Below are 14,041 nucleotides of genomic sequence, written 5' to 3'. Positions count from 1 at the left end.
CCTTCAAACAAAAAAAATAATAACGCGGTCACTCAACCCACGACTGTGCGTGTGTGCGGTGCGGTGCGGGGCTGGAGGGGGGGACGGACGGGGGACGGACGCCGCTGTGCGCAATTGGCTGCCGCGCTCCGCCCGCAAAATGCAACGGTCGACTTCACTTTGCGCTGTATTCCGTGAAGCGCTTTGAGGCGTCTCGGCGACGCGCGTGAGGAGGCGCTGCGGGTATCAAACGCGGGGATCGCGATACATTTTTCGCACATCAGAGCCTCTGGGACCGTCAGCAGAAGACGGGCCCCGTTTTAATGAGGCAGACGGTGGACCGACCGCCGCGCACACGCCCTCTCCTCCTCTCTCAGTCGCGCAGTATCTTTACTGTCCGCCTGAACGCAACGCGATCTCGGGTCAGGCCTCTCACTCCCTGAGCACCACAGCTCCAGCCCCCGGGCCCCGGCCCCCGGCCCCCGGGGCGGCCAGTGACAGGCAGCTCAGCTGCGGGATGATGCAATGCCCGCGGGCCCTCCCTCCCTCCCCGGCACCCAGGCGCGGGCTCCCTCGCTCCCACGCCCCAGGCTGCCCGGCCGGGGTGCGGCCTCGGTGTCTCGCCAACCGCGAGGCTGATCCTCACCTGTCGTCGGCCGCGGGGGCCGGGGTCGGCGGTGGGGCTGTCAAGCGGGGCCTGGGCTGGCACAGCCGGGCTCGGGGCTGCCGGGCGGTGACTGGGAGGCGAGGCCGGTGGGTGCCGATAGCTGACGCTCGTGTGTGACGGCCACACCGCGAGCCGGGCGGGAGCTCTCATCCAATCAGCGACAGCCTTCAATCCAACACCCGCCGCTCCCATTGGCCACCTGACCTCGGCTCACCCCGGCCCAACCCTGCCTGCCATTGGCCGAGAGTTTGGGGCAGATTTGCATAGTGCATAGGGCATCGCCATGGAAACTGCTCCTCCCCCTTCCAGCTGTGCTGCCATGAGCACAACCCGCCCACACCCGCCCACAACCCGCCCACACCCGAGCACAACCCGCCCACAACCCGCCCACACCTGAGCACACCCGCCCACACCTGAGCACACCCAGGGCGGGGGGGGGGGAGCAGGCGTCGAAAGCACGGTCAAAGAGGAGGGTCTTCAAGGTGGCGAGGGAGGGCGGAGGTGGAGGGACTGTGGGATGGAGTTCCAGAAGGTGGGGGCAGAATGGCCCACCCGCCAATAGTAGGGCGCGCGAGGCGGGGGATGTGAAGCCGGCCGGAGCCCGCTGAGCAGAGGGAGTGAGCAGGATGGTAGGGGTTTAGGAGGTGGCAGAGGTCAGCAAGACCATGGAGGGCTTTCAAGGTGAGGACCAGGATCTTGAACTGTATCCTCTGTGTGATGGGAAGCCAGTGGAGTCAGGCGAGGATGGGGGTGACAGGGTCACAGATCCTGGTGCAGAAGAGGACACGGGCTGCAGAGTACTGGATGATCTGCAGCCTATGGAGGGAGGAGTTTGCCGAGAAGCAGGGAGTTTACATAGTCAGGCCTCGATGTAATGAATGCGTGTATGAAGGTTTTGGCGGTCTCCGGTGTGAGACAGTGGCGGAGCCGAGCGATGTTGCGGAGGTGGGGGAAGGCAGAGCGGGTCATGGCACAGATGTGGGGTAGAAAGGATAGTTGAGGGTCAAACAAGACGCCAAGGTTCTGGAGGCTTAGCAAGGTGGAGTGTGCAACCATGGATAGTGATGCTGTCAGCGCGAGGTGAAAACACATGTAATAATAATAAGAATCATCCTTGCATTTGATATAGTACTTTTCATATCCAGAAGATGTCCCAAAGCGCTTCACCAAATATACTGTAAAGTGAATTGACTATATTTGTGGACGAAGCACGGCAACCAATTGCGCACATGGTCATTTAATTATTAGCAAATATAACTATTATTAATTATTATTAAAACAGCCAAGCAAGGTGTTTCATACCCCAAATCTGGTCCATCACAAACACCATATTTTTCTGTCTCAGCTTCATTTGCCACTTCCTCGTTCTGCTCTCTCTCTCTCTCTACGTTCAGAATTATCTTCAATGTGCCATTCATTCCTACAATAATAGGTGCAAGTTGTTGTTGACTCAAACTAAGGTCTCAGAAGCAAAAGTGGGGTCTTCTATTCACTGAACCACCCGCTTCCCACGTGGAGAGGGCGAAAGAAAATGTATTTTGGTTTCTAAACTTAAAAGTAAATCTGTTTTAAAAAAATAATATATTGTTACGAAAACAGCCTCGGCAAGAAAACCGAGGTCTCTGAGTAATAATCACCGGTTCAAAAACATTCTGTGACTGCATTCAAACGGTGGGAAACGTGACTGTGTGTGGGGGGGGGACAGGAGGACAGGACAACAGGTCACAAGCGACGCTTCCAGGAGACCCCCACTCCCCCCCACTCCCACTCCACACCCCCTAAATGTTCTTGTAAACAAAGCGCAGCGCAGCTCAGAGTCACGTAGGCGATGGCGATGATTTTCCAAACTCGACGACCACCAACCAACCGGTTTAACAACATTGCGACACAGAAGCGCCTTTCGGGGCCACGTTCCCGTCTCACTCACTCACTCACTCACTCACTCACTCCCAAACCCATTTTTGACAACAAACCTCAACCCCAACACTTTCACTCCAAAACTACAGCCACAGCCAAGACGGGAGCAACTGCACGAAAGAGACAGAAAGGGCGGGGACTCGACACTGTTTACAAAAGGGGAGGTGGGGGGGGGGGAGGTGGGGCCGAGGTGGGGGGGGGAGAGGTGCCTGAAAAATACACAGGTTTCCAAAATATAGATTTTTTTTGGTGTGAAAATAAAACGATAAGCATTGGGATGTGTTTAATAAGAGGAGCCTCACCCCCCCCCCCGCGCCCCCCCCTCTCTCTCTCTCTCTCGGGGCTGCGGCACATAGACTCTTCCACGCGAGTCTGGCAGTCTGATTGGGGGGGCGGGGACCGTGTGGGGGGGGGGGACCGTGGGAGGGGGCGGGCACCGTGGGGGGGGGACCGTGGGGGGGGGGTATAAAAGGCTGTGGGGGGAGCGAACGCCTCTCATTGCGCTGAGAGCCCGTGTCTGAGCCGCGGTCGGGGATCGGCTCACAGTCGCTCTCTCTGTTATTGCTGCGTTTGTTTGTTGTGGTTTTTTTGGGGGAGAAAAAAAATCTTTTTCTTTTCCCCCCAAAAAAATAACCTCCGAGAAGAGGAGCTCAGTGACTGTGTGGGTGTGGGCGCCTCGGGCTCTGGTGCGGGTCAGGGGGAGCGGCCGCGGGGAATGCACTGCCGGAGGCGTCGGGACAAGAACAAGTCACAGACGGTCCAAAGGTAGACCCGCGGTTCAGGCGCTCGCGGACGCGGAACCGACCCCCGCGCCCGCACCGGGACAGCTGCCGAGCGGCGGAGCATGTGAGCGGGATACAGGCGCTGCGGTCACACAGCACCGGGAGGATGTCCGGCAGCAGAGCGGCGGCTGCCCAGTGGGAGGCCGGGGAAGGGCGCTCGGACGTGGGCAAACCGGGCTGCAGGAGCGGAGCGGCGCCGCCCCGAGGGGCCGGGGGTCAGCCTCGCTGGCACCGGCGGCGGCGAAGGGCAGAGTTCGGGAGAATCCCGAGGGTCGGGGGGGGCGGCCGTGGACCACAGGCATCGTCCGCCCGCCCCCAAGGGGTGGCCTTGCGGCCGGTCAACCTGCGGGGCAACCGGGCGCCCCGCAACACCAACCAGTTCCTGATGCACGAGAAGTACCAGTTGATGCACATGAGGTCGGATTCCACCGGCGGTGAGAGCGGCGCTGACGCGGTGGAGTTGGACCTGGACATAGACGCCTGTCTGGGAGTGCTGGAGAACGCCCGCGGAGCTCTGGACGGCGCCGCGTCTCCCTCCGGGGAGGAGAACCGGTTCCGTATCAGGTTCTTGGGGCCGATCGACCAGGAGCAGAGTTTGCAGTACTTCCCATCGGAAGACGATGTGATTGAGAGCGAACACTTCATGCAGCGCGACTTCGCGGCTTTCTGGAGCGCCCTGGTGTGAGGGGTGAGACCCCCCCCCCGGGCTGTGGGTGGGGTGAGACCCCCCCCCCGGGCTGTGGGTGAGACCCCCCGGGCTGTGGGTGGGGGTGAGACCCCCCCCCGGGCTGTGGGTGGGGGTGAGACCCCCCCCCGAGCTGTGTGTGGGGGTGAGACCCCCCCCCCGGGCTGTGTGTGTGTGTGTGTGCCCCCCCTCTGGCTGTGTGTGTGTGTGCCCCCCCCTCTGGCTGTGTGTGTGTGTGCCCCCCCCCTCTGGCTGTGTATGTGTGTGCCCCCCCCCCCCCCGTGTGTGTGTGTGTGTGTGCCCCCCCCCCCCCCCCCGGGCTGTGTGTGTGTGTGCCCCCTCTGGCTGTGTGTGTGTGCCCCCCCCCCGTGTGTGTGTGTGCCCCCCCCCCGGGCTGTGTGTGTGTGTGCCCCCTCTGGCTGTGTGTGTGTGTGCCCCCCCCGGCTGTGTGTGTGATGGTGACATTGGGGGGTTTATAAACTCGGTTGCAGGGGAATGTGTAAATCAATCCAGGCTTCGTGGCGGGGGGGGCACTGCTCAACAACAATGTATGGCAGTTGTGACCAATATTTTGTATATTTGTTAATAAAACCCTTTTTTTTAGTGATTGTATTCTTGTGTTTTTTTGCTTTCTATAAACTGTTTAGTGCAGTTTGGAGCTACAGTCTGAAGACTATATATAACCTGTGATTAATTCCGTCAGCTTTTAGTTTCTATAAAACTAGTAGCTTTTTGCCGTCAGGTCCCCTGAGCCGCCGCCGAAAAACATTTACTTTTTACACCAGTCGTTCACTTTCAAAGATGGTGGAAAAGGGGAATCATTTAAAGCGTTTTGGAGAAAATCTTCTTCGAGCTTTTTACATCTGCAAATTCGGCTCCAGAGAGAGATCATAATCTGATGCACTTCAATGTGGGACCGAAGTCATTAAATCGCAACCGTCGGCAGCTTCGAGTTGTTTTTCTGCACAAAGCTCTGCCTCAGTCATCTCTCCCTCTCCCGTCACTCACAGGACAGGAGCCGCGGCTTCCGCTCTGTGCGGCTCCTCCACTGCTTTACAGCGACGGGATTCGTCTGGTTAGTGAGGGGGGGAGAGAGGGGAGGAGGGAGAGAGGAGGGAGAAGGGGAGGGGGGGAAAGAGAGAAGGAGAGAGAGGGGGGGAGGAGGGCGAGGGAGGGAGAGAGAGGGGAGGGGGGAAGAGAGAAGGAGGGAGAGGGGAGGAGGGAGGGAGAGAGAGAGGTGGAGGAGGGAGAGAGAGGGGAGGGAGGGGGAGGAGGGAGAGAGAGGGGAGAGGGGAGGGGGGAAGAGAGAGGAGGAGAGAGAGGGGAGGAGGGAGGGAGAGAGAGGGGGGAGAGAGAGGGGAGGAGGGAGGGAGAGAGAGAGAGGGGGGAGAGAGGGGAGGAGGGAGGGGGGGAGAGGGAGAGAGAGGGGAGAGAGGAGAGGAATCCTTTAACATGACTGTACACACCGGACATTTTCATACTCTTCCCTCACAGGAGTGAGAACGGGCGTTACCGGTTAACGAGTTGGAACAAGTCTCAATGGCTTAACTGCTGCTTCACGAGAAATCTGGTTACACACATCAGCGCCTTCGGATCGCATTTGCTGTGGGGGCAGTTTTGACAATCGCCTATAGTTTACAAAGCTTTCAGGTTTATTGATAGAGCAACGACATCTACACCCATTTTGTTTTAATTAATAATCAAATAATTCACGTCTTTCATCAAATATGTTAGTCCGAGATCCATTGTTTGCAGAAATAAATACATCTTATATTTCTGCACCTTTCTAACATCCCATCTCAAGTTAAATGGGTTCCAATGTGACAAAATAATCCAAGAATCGTCATCCAGTGCATCATCCCTCCCATCTAAGAACATAATCAAGTATAAGTTATATTAAGTTGATCGGCTGGATGTCCAAGTGCAGCTGTTGCTATCACTCTGGAAGGAACAGGCACCTGTCCATGACACTAGTTTGCTTAGTCAAGTCAAAGATGATGCAAGTTACTATAAAAACCACCAGGCTTTGAAGGCTCTTGTATGCTCCTAAAATCCTTTCCTGTAATCCTAAATTCTGCACCAGGAAACAGACACACAGATGCAATATGCATGTCAAAACAGTTAATAAAACTAGTAGTTGCAATCCACATAATCAGCATTGAAACTAAATTGGAAAATACCATATTCCTACATCACTTCCCCTCCTCGTGTGGTGGGCAAAATGCACTCTACTCGAAGCTTCAATTTTAATACAGACAGAAATAATGAAATCAACAACAAAATCACATTTGTCGTGCCTTTCACGTCAGGAGGATGTCCCAAGGCACTGGAGGCACATAACAGTCATAGTTACACATAAAGACAAAGTTATATTATACTAGAAAATGTTCCCATTCAGCACAAACCTTCAGACCACGCTGGTTTGGTTAGGGTTCATAAACCTGTGTTGGAGGCTAGAATCAGTGAAGGGAGGAGGGCTCGATACCAGAAATATAATCAAATACTTGACTTTCCCCCAGCAGCCAGTCTGAAGTTGATGTGGTGATACACATGGACTTAATAAATAATCCTTAAATTTGTGATAGCCCCTTTCATGTCAGGACATCCCAAACACTTCATAGGGTATACTATAAAGTGTAGTGTATTTGTACACACACTATTGCAGTGCATTGTCGATGGTGCCATCCTTCAGACAAGATGTTAAACTGAGGTCCTGTCTGTCTGTTCAAGTGGACGTTAAAGATCCCATGGAACTAGTTGAAAAGAGAAAGGAGTTTCTCAATGTCCTAACATTCCCCCAAATAAAATTTCAGATTGCTCTGCACAACCGACTGCTGTGTTTCACTCACAAAACAGTCAAACCACTTTATACCCTGGAAAGCATTTTGAGGGGTCTCAACGATGTGATTAGGATTATTATTTAGCTTGCTAGCTGTAGCTTTTGTTATCTTCCATCACCAATCCCCTGATCAGGTGCCCCATTCTCACTGTCTCTTAGACATGCGGGAGTGTGTTCTGCTCATTTGTTTCTCATTGCACTGAAGAAGTTTTCAAAATAACTTGAGAAAGATCAGGAGCTCTCACCTTTCAGAAATGTGGTGATACCCTGGGAGATGATGAAGTTAAAGCAATGTATTTATTAATACAAAAAGTCAAATTGGCAAATGCAAACAGACCAGTTTATGATCTGACGTTTTTCCTTCCTTTCCCAGCACATCATTTATACATCTCCCCTAAAACTCCCATATATCGTTTTTCTTTTACTTTCCTCCGTGCATCTTTGTGCTTCTTTCGGTATTCCTGAAAAAAGGGGAAGAAAAATTCAAGAACTTCTTTTAGAAATGAAACAAAATGTTACATTATCTACCTCAGGCAAAGTACATACACAGAAATACACCCCAACCATCCCATGTGGCTCAGTCAGCTGAGCACTGACCAGAGGTTTTGGGTTTGAATCCCTGTGGACTCACTCAGTTCTTAAAATGTGTATTCCATGCAACAACTGGTATTACCAGTACCTCGGTGAAAATTACAATCAGATTAATCTCTGCCAATTGCACCTCGCCCAAACTTAAAAAAAAGTTTTAAAGAACACTTGGGTACCTCAATTAATGAAGATCGCTTTTCTTCCCAATCATTTCTTTCAACTTCAAGGTCTGCAGTGTGACAAAATAGTTCAGGGCCATCTAAACAAAACAGAGAATAATGGAATTTGATTTAATGTGTTGCCAACTAAACTGAGAAGTTGCACAAAAGTCCATTAATGCATATGTTGTGTCCCACTGTAACAGCTTTGGATGAATTCTAATTGACTTAAAAGATCCTCTTACCTTTTAGCCTCTGGTCATCTTTAAAGAAGAAAAAAAAATTTATATTCTTCTCAAGAAGTGGTGCAGCACTAAAATAAAATGGGAGAAAAAGTGTTAATGTAGTAAACAGGGATGTAAATGCCACTATCCTTCAAAGTTGGTAATATTAGGACACAAGCTGATCCTGAACTTCAAAACACAGTGAAATAACTCCTTCCGTCAAACAAGTTGTGCACTTGCCAGGAACTGGTTTAAACAGATGCATATTCTTGAATGCGAGTTATTATTATGTTATAAAGTCACCAATTAATTACAGGTAATTTCTGAAGTGATCAAGAAAGCCAAGTGGCTCACTGTAATCACTCTGTCGCATGAAACACAATATGTTTAGATTTACCTCTGTGCCCTGGTATCATCTTGTCCTTTCAAATCTTCTTCCTCTTCCTCAGAGGAACTATCTTGGAAGCGAGGATCTTCTGTCCAGGAAACTTTCGCTACATTTAGTGACTCAGCCTTGTAGAGTTCTGAAACAGTAAAAGATGACCATAAATTAAGAGTCAGCTTGTCACACGGTGAACAGGAGGGTGCAAGTCTGATCCCTATTGCTTAGATCCAGGTATCATCTGCTCCTCTAAATAGGGAACAATTGATTTGCATGCATCACAATTAGTTGTGTGTTATGCCAGGTCTCCTTATCCTGATTGCTGCCCTGAAAATTGCCAATTATGGCATGATTTCCTTAAGCCAGTGTTCCAGAACAACGACTAGGTGTAGCAGAGGCAGCCTCAATTGTATCTGCCCTGTTCCATGCCTGGCACTGATTCAAGCAGACACTTGGGTCTCAAAAAAATGTTCCATTCTCCAAAATTGAAATGACTTAACCTCTGGTCCGAAACACTGATTGTTCAGTGTCTTGGGAGACGTCCTCCTGACGTGAAAGGCACTATACAAATGTAATTTTGTTGTTAAGCATAAATATCTACAACAAATAAATAAAATGTCAAATCAGCAAACTTATTGCTGTGTGATGTCTATAAAGCCTTTCTGGTAACAGAACCAACAGTAGCCTCAAGGAAGCCACATCATTTATTTTACCTTCTTTCGGAGCAGTAACCGTGGCCTCCGTGCCAAAGAATGAAAACTTAAATCCCGTGGATTCTTCCTTTGGAGTATTATTAGGAATGACACTCGCTATCTGCTGGGCACTTGAATCTTCATGTGATTTTGCAGCCTCTTTTTGATGCTGATCATCTTCTTTCTTCTTCTCCTCAGTGTTTCCTTTGTCTTCAGTACTTGAACTGAAGATTTCTTTTAAATTCACAGCAACATCAAAGTATGTTTCTTTGGACACTTCTGGAAGCTTTTCAACCGCTTCTCTTATTTTCCTTCTTTCTGCCTTGCTGGTTAATTTAGGAAAGGATTCATTAGCTACAGAGCTAAATCTGTCTAACACAGTTAACATTAAACTTTTTGATTATTGTCCAGTAATACAGAAACTTTAAGTCAAAAGATCTTTGGTCAAATTAAACAAAGGGACAATGCCTGCATGCATGCAGGGTGCACACACACACACACACACACGTGTACGCACACAGACACATCGTTGTGCTTTTGCCAATTTTAAAGAAAGAGCGGGACAAAGAAAAAGAATCTAAGTATACTTGAGTTCTGATGCTGTTGATGAGTGATGTAATGTACCTTTACTTTAATCAGAATTACCTTTGTTTCTTGGTTTCTACTTTGGTTTCAAATACTGCATGGTCTTCTCGTGTAGGATCATAGTGCAGAGCAGAGACATCTCTGAAAGGAGCAAGCATGGGAAAATTACTCACTTTACATTTAAAAAAACAAACCAGATACAACAAAGTTGTGTAGCTGTATGTTGTTCAGTTAATTGAAAGGACAACAGCGCGATTTGGAGACAAACTTTGACAGAGAAAAAACACTGGAGCAAGCCCTTCCAAACACTCCCATTGACTAGATAGACTATTACATACCTAAATTTCTTAGCTTTCGCCTGTTCTTTCTTGAGTTCGGGCATTTTCACACTGACTTGCAGAAGACCTTGTAAAATGTCTAGATTTCTCTTCTTCTCAACAGCCAGCTCATCTTTCTCAGCAGTCTGCTTCTCACCTGTATCTGCCTCTTCTGTAAGAAAAGCATTACATTTATTGTTTAAGGTGTTACTTCAAATGAAAAATGTTCCAAGAGCACCCAATCATCAACTTTTCTTTAATCCTCTGCTCAACATAATGAGTGACTTGTGCTGGAGTAAAAACGATCCTATACATAAAAAACCATAATGCTCACCTGAACTTTCCTCGTCATTTTCCAAAAAACGTTCATCCATTCGAAATCGTTCATCTGTCCCAAATCGTGATTGTAAAGCCAACAACTACAAAAAAAAAGATTTATTAAAATAAAATGCCCTTTAAGTTCCTCATGAGTTGTTCAGGCAGGTGGGTTATGCATGCAGGTGACCTATTCTCATGTCTCCACATCAACAATGTTGTCCAGGTCTCAGGCTCTGCTCTTCAGGTTTCTGCATATTCCCTGAGAAGGAATCCCCTTCTATCAAGGGTAGATTATGTTTGATTGAAGTATGTTGGGTCACCTTCCCAAAGCTAACCACCTCAATTCAAAGAAAGCATGGCCAGCTCATTTGAAGGAGGCTCTTTTTAATAGGAATTCTTGGATGAATGTAGATATAAATTATAAAGCCTTTATGCATCAAAGAAAATAAATTGATTCACCAGGGCAGTTCTTAAACTGGGCCCATTGCTCACCTTCTGACCAGCTTTTCCTTCAAACTGTGGCTTAATCTTGAATATATCATCATGATTTTCATCATCGATATTCATGCCTTCATCCTCACTACTGTCAAACAACTTTCCAATAGTTTTGATTTTAAACTCCTGGAAATATAGAAAAATGGAAAAGTATGAGCATATTAGTTTTAATTTCTATCAGTCACACAGTGCTAACCTGGAAGTACATAATGCCAACACAAAGGACTGGCACAGTAATGCAATTTATTCAGACATTGATTTTCACTTCAGTCAACACACAAGAAAGACGCTTACTTTTGAGGCACCAGGCAGTTTTCTTTGTGATCTTCCACTTTCTTCTGCTGGTGGTTCTCCATCTTTCTCTTCAGCATTATCTTCCTCTTCAGAACCATCAGCAGAATCATCTTCATCTTCGAGCAGTACCTTGTTCTGCACTTCATTTTGCTCATTTTCACTCTCTTCTTCTGAATCAAAGACAATGTGATTCCCATAGCCAGACTTCGGACTGTCCTGTGGAAATATCCAGTTCAAAATATTACACGATTTTGTCCAGACTTTTGTTGGGGGAGGGGAGCAACGATACTGCAATGCGTCACTTTACAGAGGAGATCTGCACGGGAATATGACTGCTGTCACCATCATTTACCATTGTGCAATCTCTCTGTGTGAGTTTTCCTTCAGGATCAGTGGAGGAAGGAAAAGGGTTGGATATTTATTTAGGTTTTTCCAGTTACTTTTCTGGTAAACTAGTGTTCAGTTAACAAAGAATTTTACCAAAGTTAAATTCCTCCCCTTTCAAGCTGCACATACAAACTTCTCCAGCTGGGAACATTAAAATCCATTATTTTGGGGATTAATAATAACAATCGTTGCATTTGATAATAGTGCTTTTCACGTCTTCTCGACGTCTCAAAGCGCTTCACAGAATATACTGGACAGTGAATTGACCGTATATTTGTGGGAGAAACGCGGCAGCCAATTGCGTACAACAGTGTCCCACAAACAGCCGTGGATTGAAAATGACCAATTTATTATTGTTTTGTAGGGATTATTATTAACTGTCAGAAAAGACAGCAACAGACAGAATGGATCCAAGAGATTACTCAGCACTGGTTGCCTACAAAAGTGCTTGCTGATCCATCTGATAAGCAAACCATATATTCTTGGAAGGTTTCAAACAATCTTTTATACCTCAAGCACAACTGGATTTTTTCCCCGGGGAATGAGTAAATAAACACTAATAGAATTAATTTGATGGTAGAAACTACCTTCTCAAATAGCCCACAGGGCCAATTCCATCCAAACCAATCTTGTGTACATATATATGCTTGCCTGACTACTCAAGAAGCAGGTGAATGAATATTACATTTGGAAGGGGCTGATTATCTTTGAATTTAATATTTTTCCCCCCAAACCCCAACATACCACATTGGAAAGGGCTCCCTGAATGAGAGACTTTTGCATCTTGTTCTCTTCTTTCCTCTGTTGCAAAGCAGCCAGTCTTTTTTGATTGTCCAGTGAATGTTTATCCAAGTTTCCAGACATTCTTGAGACGACACAACCAGCCGCAGTCTCAGTGCTGTGAGAAACTGTGCCATTCTCACTCTTTAAAGAATTGGCCGTAACAATTTTGTTTATAGCTTGGGCAGGTGTGGCTTTGAGTCTCTGAGAATCTCTTGAATTTACAGGAACTATTGTTTCCTTTCCACTCTCAACTTCTTTGGAATCACTTCTTCCATTATGGTTCAGTAAATTGGAGGTGCATGACTTTCCTTCACTTTCAGTAGGGTTAAGCACCTGATTGGGAGGGTCAGCAGTGAGTGTGATCTGAAGAGATTTAGTTCCTCTAAACGGTGGTGGTTTGTAACTGCAATCCATGTCGCTGTCAGAGTCAGACACAGTATTTATCTTATTAACTTTCTTCTTTTTGAGAACAGGTGCACTTGTAGAATCATCGCAAGACTTTTGGGAGATTTTCCTCTTTTCTTTCAGTACAAAATGATCAGTGGTTTGCTCTGCTTTATTAGGACGTTTTTCCTGGACCACTGAGAGGCACTTTGTACCTCTAAAAGAGGCAACTGCACAACATTCAGCCGTTTGTTTTCTGTGATTTCATCCTCACTGCTCTCTTCACTTTGAATAGCTGACTTAGCAGAATGTGACGCAGTATTCATTGTCACGGCTTGCAGACTGTGGGGAATCTCAATACCTGAAGTGGATGGCTCCAGTGAACTATCTTCACTGCCTTCTGTTTCAGATTTGGAGGAATTATTCACGAGCTGCTCAAGGTCAGCAAGCGATAGGTCAATTCTATAACAGTTGTTCATCATTTCTTCATAATCAGATTCCAAACTGGATTCTGAATCAACTTCTTCAGACTCTTCACGCTGTCGCTAATTAACTCACACGCCTCTTTCTGAAGATTACTTTTTGTCATAGACTTTTCTTCTCCAGTAGATTGCATCTTGGGTATTATTTTGGCTGGCGTCCTTTTAGCAGCTATTATTTCATCAGTGTCTGCTGAATCATACTCACCATCATCTGTGCCTGCTCTTTGATCAGTCCCACTGGCTTTGGAGCCTGCCTTCTTTGAAACATTTAATGACCAATGAGAATTGTATTTTGGAATGTAGTCCTCACCAACTACCTCTAAGTGATACACATCCTGTGTGGCTGCTGTCATCTGGCCAAGTTCTTTCATTTTATTTTTCTCAGTTTCAATCAACAACTTTAATTCTTCCTCAGACTCAGAATCATTATGTGCCATTCGTGCTTTGGACCAGACATTCCTTTTATTAGTACTGGTGCTAACGTTTCTGTTTACGGAGTCAGATTTCAAGGCGATTAATTCCTTTCCCTTCAGAACCTCCAACTGACCTTTAGCAGATTCTCTTTGAGCATTATATTTTACCGCAGCTGAAGACATTTTCTTTGGGGATACATTGCTCTCAAAGCAAGAGGCGCTGGAATGGCCCTTATTGCAATCATTGACTGATATCCTGCTTTTGAAAGTGCGTTTAGAAGCAGTGAAATCCCCTCGCCTTTTCTTACTGCTTTCATCATCTCGCTCTTCCATTTTCCAGGTAAGTTCAGTAATTGGAGTTTGAGTTTCTAACTCCGATGAATTATCTAGTTTCTTGATGTTATGACAATATTTGGAAGGATCACATTTTATAAGGTAAACTGAATTAAGGAATGTTTTGATCATTTTAAAAGTACTGTACTTCCCTTTCGGACAACGGGTTTCTAAGCATGTTTTCTATATACACAATTATTGCAACTTACTCTGATAAAAGGATATTCTGTTCTGGCCATTTGGTCTGAGATGAAGAATGGGCAATACTCTCCCAAATTTACTCACAACCCAGTTCTGATGAAACAAAATAAAAATTAGTCACCATTAATCACTTCAA

Source organism: Callorhinchus milii, unplaced genomic scaffold (assembly GCF_018977255.1).
Source record: "Callorhinchus milii isolate IMCB2004 unplaced genomic scaffold, IMCB_Cmil_1.0 Scaffold12, whole genome shotgun sequence".
Taxonomy (NCBI): Eukaryota; Metazoa; Chordata; class Chondrichthyes; order Chimaeriformes; family Callorhinchidae; genus Callorhinchus; species Callorhinchus milii.
This window is presented reverse-complemented; position numbering follows the sequence as displayed.